The 6,687-nt window shown below is 49.8% G+C and overlaps 1 long non-coding RNA gene across 1 annotated transcript; it reads left to right on the top strand.

The window, feature by feature from the left end:
• Nucleotides 1-2,782: 2,782 nt before the first annotated feature.
• LOC123094621 (uncharacterized) lies at nt 2,783-4,189 on the top strand. The gene is made up of 3 exons (XR_006445893.1): nt 2,783-3,020; nt 3,112-3,323; nt 3,812-4,189. It is a non-coding gene; the product is annotated as an uncharacterized lncRNA (long non-coding RNA).
• Nucleotides 4,190-6,687: the final 2,498 nt, after the last annotated feature.

Below are 6,687 nucleotides of genomic sequence, written 5' to 3'. Positions count from 1 at the left end.
TGGAGACGCAGCGCTCTTGCCCAGCAGGGTTGCCTCGGGGTGAGAGCAGCTACGCGCGTATGAGTGTATAAGGGTCTGAATCCTTTCTATGGTTGCCACGACCCTCCTTTTATAGATCAAGGGGTCACCACAATGGTAAATCAGCCATTGTGTACTGATTAGATAGCAAAAAGTGCTATCATACCTAACTCTACAGACAGGGTAGAGCGCATTAAATGCGCCACTTAGTGTCACATCAAGGCATGCTCGACAAGCCTTGCCGGGCAGTTCGACCACCCTCTTGTCTGTCTGCTTGACACGTCTTTGGGCAGGTGTCATTTGGAGGTGATTTCCTTCGGAAGTGGCTGCCATGTGTCAAGAAACAGCCACTTAGTCACTTGGGGGCTTGACACCACATCGGTCGATGACTTGCATCGCTGTGAGGTGGAGTGGTGGAGCCTTTGGCAGGGTAGTCCGCCCTTGGTGTCTTCGGCAGGCTTGCCAGGGGAGTCTTGAGACTTGTCTCTGGAGCAACCTTGACCTCGCCAGGCTCGCCTGCCCGGCAAGGGAGGCTTTCCCTTAGGGGTATCTTGCTTCCTTTGGCTTGTCTTGGTCTTATTGATACGCTCTCTGATTCCTCAAAGAGTTGATCTCTTCTGCTTGGTCTAGTCTTGGATGACGCAACCTTGCTCTTAGGCTTGTGCACGGTCTGGGCAACAGACCCAGGGTTTGTTGCACCGACAGGAGCACCTGGGCATGGCCCGAACGCGCTGTCGGGCGTTGTCGGCGTAGGCCCTATACAGTGCATAGGCAAGAGTGTATTAGTTGCTTGTCCTTTGAGTTCTTCTTTTCTTATTCATTAACATGATCCTAGGTCAATTTCTGGTTCTCCCGTGCATTGCGTAACGCCAATTGTAGTGGGAGAGATAATGGGCCACGATCTGCGGGGTACCCATGCCCCACATTCACGGGGCGGTAACTTCCACCACATTATTTTTCCCGCTCCAAGTGCCTCCGCCATGTGTATTGCATGCATTGCATGAAGTTGGTGGCGAATGCGGAGGGCACATGAATGAGCGCCGTGGCAGAAAGCCAGGCATCGCGGATTGGTGCAGGGGGGCGTCCCTGATTCCTCGAGCCGTTAATGGCGAGGGGTAGCCTGACTGGACAAACAGGGCGGCTACCTTGATGGGAAAATCTAGCCCACTGCCCCGCTCGCCTATAAAAGGGGATGCGGGGCGAGGCGTTTCTCCACACATCCTCCTCCTTCCATCCCTACAGCAGCCCTCACCTACCATGGTGAGAGGTCGGCGGCCCGGCACTGCTCCAGTGGCAACGAGGACTTCTGCTTGACAGCATCTCCCTCATTCCTCCGAAGACGTGGGGGTAGAGCCCGCCGCGAGGGGGGGGGGGTGGGAGAGGGCGAGCTCATGGTCGTCATGGTGCCCTAGGCCAAGGAGGACGGGGTGGCGCTCCGATTTCGCCCCTGCCGGCCGCCCCTCCCCCGATGGAAGGCCACATCGGAGACCAACCTCTGGAGTTCATCATCAGATTGTACAAGCCTCTGCGCGGCCGCCTCCGTCTCCCCACTCCATTCGCAAGGGCGAGGGAGCTCGAATAGCCGCGCGCGTTGAAACTGCACATGAGGGGTTGCAGGAATGGCGGCATGCGGGTGGATGTGGATTTTCCCGCCCCTCATTTCATGTTCTTCTGCCATGGCTGGAAGACCTTTGCTTGCTCCCGTAGCTTGTCGGAGGGGCACGTCCTCCATTTTAAATTAATGGAGGTCGATTTGCTTTCCGTCGAGGTCTTTGGATGCTCGGGTGCTCGTTTAGGGTGCTGCACGGAGAGCTCGACCAACGATGAAAGCTCCTCCTCGGGCGATAGCGACGAGGAGGACAGTGACGGTGATGATGACGGTGTCGGCCGAGAGGGCACGACTCCGACTCCGGCTGAACACCAGCCGCACCGTCACCGTTAGGCGGCAGCACCACCATCTGCACCTGCATCTCCTCTCCGCCAAGGAAATTTGCCGGGGAGTTGGGTGCAGGGGTGAAGATGGTGCCCCGGGCTCCTCGAGCAGCCTTCCAGCTGGACCCCGACAGGCTTCCTCACGGGCTGCAGCTTCGTTCGCCCTGCCGCGTCCTTCTTGCCCTTCTGGTGGCGGCTGGGGGGCCGTTGTAACATCCCAATTTTCCTAAATTAGGATGTTATTAGATCATACATATGCATATCATATTTTCCATGCATTATTTGCTCTTCTGCAATATTCTTTTCATTATGCAACTAAAGGCAATTTATTGGAGTGGAGAGAACATGACTTCTCCCCTGTTTAAAAATGTTGATAATGTCAAGAATATTATTTCCAGTTCATCTGTTATGTTCTGGTATTTTTATTAGTCCAAAATATTTTACTTGTCTGTTTTATTGTTGTTTTGTGTGGCTTATTGCATAAAATGATTTTCCAAAAATGCATTAGGTGAGGAACTAGTGTTCCTGTAGTTTATATTAGTAGTAAATATTTTACTGTGTGTATATGTATTTTTGTTTAGTTTTTATTATGTTGTTTTTATTTTTAGTTTAACTGCTGTAGCAGTTTTGTGTTCTTAAAAAAACAGGGCCAGTCAGCCGGCCAGCCAACCGGCCCATCGCCGCGGCCCAGCCAGCCAGCCACCGCTGCAGCCCAGTTCCCCACAGCCGCAGCCCGCTAAACCTAGCGAAGCGGTACGCCCGCACCTGACCCGCATCGCTCGCCCGCGCCCGATCCACCTCGCCCTAGCCACTGACCAGCGAGCCCCGCACCTGTCATCCCCTTCACCGAGCCGGACGCGCCGCCGCACGCACGCCGAGGCCGACTCGGACCAATCCGGCGCCTGGTCCGACCCCGTGCACCCCTGGGACTCCCCGCTCGAGCAAAAGCCATCGGGAACCCTAGCGCACGCCCTCCCCTTTCTTTCCTCGTCTACTCAAAGCCGCTGCGTCGTTTGGATCTCGCCGGAGGAGCTCCGTGGCCGCTGTCGTCATCGCTCGTTTGCGCCGCCGTAAGAGCTCGCAGAGCCGCGCCGCCTGCTCCACTCGATTCCCCGCTCGAAGCCGCCCCCGCCTGACGTCTTTGTGTTGCCGAAAACGCAGCAAAGGGAGAGGAACCCGCCGGCCGACTTCACCGGAGCTCGCCGGAGTTCGCGCCGCCGCTGTCTGTAGAGGACGCCCCCGTCGCCGTACTCACCACCACCACCTCCGCCACTCAAAGCTGCACCCATCCGTCCCTTCGTCTTCGCCGGAGACCACCGGAGGAGCGCCGCCGCCGACGCCCGAAGCCACCGCCGTTTTTTCCTCTGTTTCCGGTGAGCACACACACACAGCAAACCCCAGCCAATCACGGGCTGACACGTGGCAATTCGCCACAGGACACGCACAGGAGTTGCTACAGTACGTATGAACTGTGCAGGAGATTTCTATAGTTTTTGTTTTTCCTTCCAGATTTCACCTCTAACTTCAAATAGCTATAGCTTTTATTCTGTATACCCAAATTAGGTAATTCTTTTTCCTATGATCTCACAAAAATCAGCACAATATCACAGTACCAACTTTGCACATGTTTGCTCTGCTCAAATTTGAATTAGTTTGAATTTGAATTAAATCTTCCGGAGGCCATAACTCTCAAACTGTTTATCGGAATCGAGTGATTCCTTTTGCGTTGTGAATGTAGTGAAATTTAGGTGCTGTTAAGCTTCTGTTGTTGGGTTTTTGAAATGGTTTTCTTGCTGTTGGTTTTATTTTGGTTCTATTTGTGTTTCGATGATTGATTTGTTGAATTGTGTGAAACGTGTAGATTGTCCGGAGTGCGACGCGAACTATTGTCAGGAGTGTGACCTTCTGAACCAGAACCAAGGCAAGTTACATGTTGATCATCCTTTACCTATTGTTTTCTATGCATGTAGTTATATCACACTATGAATATATGCATGTATAGGATTACTATATGATTTTGCTATGCTGTTGAGCCATCTTCCCGTCTTTTGCAAATTGTGGTAGTTGTAGTTTGCTATGCTTTGTAGACGGGGTGGTTAGTGTATTCATTGAGTGTACGTGAGGATTATATATATATATATATAACAATTGAGTAGTAACTCAGGATTTAACTCACCTCTGGGCGGAAGTGGTATTGCTTGGTGTTGAGGGAAGGCATCATGGGGTCTTGCACCTTTTCTAAGGCCATGCGCTCATGAGAGTGCACCCTAAGTGGAATGCCGCCCAGGTTCAAAAAGATCAGACAGACTTAGTGACTAGTAGCTTCCATGTGCGGCCGCTGGCTATATGGGCTCTGGCTTAGTTGATCAGTTGTTGGAACCCTTGCCCAGACTGTGTCGACAGATGTAGCGTATGTAGGTGGGATGTTGCCGTCAGGTGGTTAAGGGAACCTCTTCTGAAAGACTTCGTCTCAATCTTCCGATTGGGTCCAGTGGGTAAAGCGTACAAAACTCTGCAGAGTATTAAAACTAATCATGATTAGCCGTGCCCCCGGTTATGGGTAAATTTGAGCCACTATGTCATTACAGTTGTTGGATGATCTTGACAGATGTGACACTTAATAATATTTGTGGGCAACTTAATAAAGGGTAGGTTGGAGTTGATTTTGCCAACTCAACCTTGTGTATTTAATTGTAGTAATAAAAGAACTAAATAAAAATTTGACTATTAGGTAGTTATTAGGATAAAATCAGCTTTATGCAAAAATAAACCCTCAAGCCTTCCTTTGTTGTACTATGCATATACATGTTGGTCTCCTATATTATTACTCCTGTGTAACTTGCCAATACATTCAAAGTGTTGACCTATATGGCTGCAACGTCTCATGTTGCAGGATATTCAGACGAAGAGTAAGGTACCGTTAGGGTCGCGAGTCTGCACTCAGCATCGCCAGTGGGCTATGATGGGACTCATCGTTATTTTCTGCTACATTTCCGCTGTTTGATTGGATAAAGCTAGCCAAGTGCTATGCAGATTGTTTTATTTTATATATTCTGGATCATATGATGTAATAAATGATGCACTTGCTATTCTGGTATTCATCTATACTGTGTGTGCTAGCGAGTTCGATCCAGGGACTAGCACGGTAAGCACAGAGACTCAAATCCTTCGAGGTTTGGTCGTTACAGCCGTCTCTGCCAATCTCTTCACCATCACCTTCGCCTGCGCCCTCTCGCTCTCGCCAAGCTCCTTGTCAAGGGACCTGATGGGGTCAGGTTGGGCTTCTTCCCAGACGTTCCTTTTGGCCTCTTCGCCTCCCGCTGCAGTGCCTAGGAGGAGAGGGACAAGAAAGGGCATCATGGGGCACTTATCTTTTTTAATCAAAAATATGTAGGCATCGGCCAAATTTTAGTTTAAATTATGTAATCTTCTTTACCCATGTTTGTGTTATGTAAGATCTGTACTTGTTAATCAGCATATTAATTAAAAAGACAAGCCTTGCCGGGTACTTTTGCATGTAACATGTCCATGCAGAGGTGAAATGCCTCTATACAGTCAAGTAAACCAGTTTTCCCTAGTAGGCTATCCTGTCGGTGCCCTCAGTTTGTTGCCGCGGAGCTAGGCCTGCCGGGCACAAATCATAAAGAGGGACCAACCCTCTGCCAAACCTTTTAACCAAAGGCCACTACAACCATCCTGACCGAAGCAACGTTCGAGTCAAGAGATAGGAGCACCTAAGTTTCGAAGGTGGCGAGGTTTTCATATGCACAGTCTCTACTTATAGAACACGTATGGATAAGAGAGAGAACTTATCTGTTTGGCTTGCCGGGGTTTGATACGTCTCCAACGTATCTACTTTTCCAAGCACTTTTGCCCTTGTTTTGGACTCTAACTTGCATGATTTGAATGAAACTAACCCGGACTGACGCTGTTTTCAGCAGAATTGCCATGATGTTGTTTTATGTGTAGAAAAGAAAAGTTCTCGGAATGACCTGAAAATCCACGGAGGCACTTTTTGGAATTAATAAGAATTTCTGGGCGAAAGCAATACATTAGGGGGCCCAGGGCCTGTCCACGAGACAGGGGGCCCCCCCACTGTAGGGCGCGCCCCCTATCTTGTGGGCCCCCTGGACCTCCACCGACCTCAACTCCAACTCCATATATTCACGTTTTGGGGAGAAAAAAATCAAAGAGAAAGTTTCATCACGTTTTACGACACGGAGCCGCCGTCAAGCCATAATCTCTCTCGGGAGGGCTGATCTGGAGTCTGTTCGGGGCTCCGGAGAGGGGGATTCATCGCCGTCGTCATCATCAACCATCCTCCATCACCAATTTCATCATGCTCACCGCCATGCGTGAGTAATTCCATCGTAGGCTTGCTGGACGGTGATGGGTTGGATGAGATTTACCATGTAATCAAGTTAGTTTTGTTAGGGTTTGATCCCTAGTATCCACTATGTTCTGAGATTGATGTTGCTATGACTTTGCTATGCTTAATGCTTGTCACTAGGGCCCGAGTGCCATGATTTCAGATCTGAACCTATTATGTTTTCATGAATATATGTGTGTTCTTGATCCTATCTTGCAAGTCTATAGTCACCTATTATGTGTTATGATCCGACAACCCCGAAGTGACAATAATCGGGATACTTCTCGGTGATGACCGTAGTTTGAGGAGTTCATGTATTCACTATGTGCTAATGCTTTGTTCCGGTTCTCTATTAAAAGGAGGCCTTA

This window comes from Triticum aestivum, chromosome 4B, assembly GCF_018294505.1.
Source record: "Triticum aestivum cultivar Chinese Spring chromosome 4B, IWGSC CS RefSeq v2.1, whole genome shotgun sequence".
NCBI lineage: Eukaryota > Viridiplantae > Streptophyta > Magnoliopsida > Poales > Poaceae > Triticum > Triticum aestivum.
Note: the sequence above shows the minus strand (reverse complement) of the source record. Positions and strands in the feature narration are given on the sequence as shown.